Source organism: Nylanderia fulva, unplaced genomic scaffold (genome assembly GCF_048542155.1).
Source record: "Nylanderia fulva isolate GAGA-0341 unplaced genomic scaffold, ASM4854215v1 Scaffold98, whole genome shotgun sequence".
NCBI lineage: Eukaryota > Metazoa > Arthropoda > Insecta > Hymenoptera > Formicidae > Nylanderia > Nylanderia fulva.
The window spans coordinates 239522-241450 of NW_028191112.1; the positions used below are offsets into that span (position 1 = coordinate 239522).

Here is a 1929-nt window from a genome sequence, read left to right on the forward strand (position 1 = left end):
GTGCGCGGGACCCCTGTACCGCCCGGTGAGGTGGCAATGATCGCGGACGCGTGTATCGTCTTCGTCAAACGGTTTCTCACAAATGTGACAATGCGTCGCGGTGCGAAATTTTAACCACTCGTCAGGCGTTAAATTTACCATGGGGACATTGGTCGTTAAAATATTTTTTACGCGGATTGCTAAATTTTTAAGCTGTTCGGCGAACCACGCGACGCAATCGACACTACGGCGGGAATTGTACGCGGACAACGAACTGTCGTACGAACACTGTACGTAATACGCGATGAACACTTGATAGTGTTGATGATTTTTGGCATCTTCGGTCTTTGCCAAAACACACTCGAGGTCGGCGTACACTACAAACGGCAGCCGCTCCTTCCTCGTGTAGTTGTCGAAGCTGAGCCACTTGTCATTTTCGCTCGGCAACCGAATAGCGCAGTCGTTCAGTTTCCCGCAATCTTCCGTATGCGCCTGCAATTTATCCGCCGCTCCGAAATAGTGTAAACATCTGTAAAAATAAAAAATTTAATTAGAAATATTTTAAATATAATTTAAGTTTACTATATACTTACCGATCGCAAATAAATTTTCTACATTTTTTTTTGCTCAGTTGCGAGCTCACGAGACGAGACAGATTTTTTATGCACGCGAAATGCCCGTGTTCGTCCTCCACGTACAGCAGATTGACGTGCCTGTCCTTCTTTTTTTCCGAAAGACGCAAGGGGACGATGTTCTCGTTCTCGATGATGTACATATTCACGGAGATGTCGTTTGCAAGTTCAAACTTTTTAATTTGATTCACAGTCACTGGAAACTCAATGTTTTGGAGATTCAGCACTGTTGTGTAATGTGGATAAGAGGATTCTCGACCCGTGTTTATTTCAGCAGGGTAAAGAGCGGCCACCACCGACCATGCAAAACACGCATTGTCCGCTGATTGCACATTAACCACCGCTCTCTTTGCCATAATTTTTTGCGGTAATTTGACATGACATCCCGCGCGCATTGGATTGTACTTATTTACATTCACTGTCAAATCTATTATCCGCGACAATGCCCAGCCGCTATCGCGTTCCTGGAACTCTTCTAGCGATGCTAGCGTGGGCTCGATTACGCGGCGCTCGTACCACTCGCGTACATCGGACGTGCGAAAGAGTTCAAAGTTTCTCGTGTTAATACTTTTATTGGCACGCTTGTCACCGGACATAAATTCACCGTTGAAAACAGTGTTCACTTTTACACTGATGTGTCTCTGCAGCACATTCTCCACGTTCTCGACTATAATGTCTTTGGCATTTTCCAAAAATTAACGCGGTTCGATATAGTCTGCGTTAATTACCGCACCGGTCAGTATACGGCTATCGAACGCCGTATCGATTTCGCGCCAAACTAGTCTTTGCGCGTTATTGCCGCCGCCACTAGGCATGGATCCACCACTAAACATGGATTCACCGACATACTGTCTCTGCAAGCGCACCTTTGCACCCTCGAGTCGCGCTATTCTCGCCACGAGAGATTGCCTATGTCCAATCGAGAGACGCGGACGCTTGACACGGCTGCGTTCTTCCAGCTGTGTGATAAATTCTTCGCACTCTTGCAGCCATCCGAAATATTCGCCCAAGGTGGCGACTTGGTGGGAACGCTCCAACAGGTCGCGCTCAACGTTCTCCATTTTTGTAAAAAATTCACTTTTTCACACTTATTACAAAAAAACTTCTTTGCACACTAAACTTTTTTTCTTGCACCTTGAATGAAGCATGCGCTCGCCAGTGGTACTATGGTCCGGCAGCGGCATCGGTCCTCATTATATATCCCCGATCAACCCTTTGTTCGTCAACGTACGAACGAGAAAAATTTAGATGACGTAAATTTTCGGCGCTTGTTTTGTTTATAAATTCCTGCAGCCGCTGGTTATCGGCGCTGGTATTT

At 46.2% G+C, this 1929-nt stretch overlaps 1 pseudogene; it reads right to left on the bottom strand.

Moving 5' to 3' along the window:
- Positions 1-568: 568 nt before the first annotated feature.
- On the bottom strand, positions 569-1672 carry LOC146719447 (uncharacterized; annotated as a pseudogene).
- Between the last annotated feature and the right edge of the window lie 257 nt (positions 1673-1929).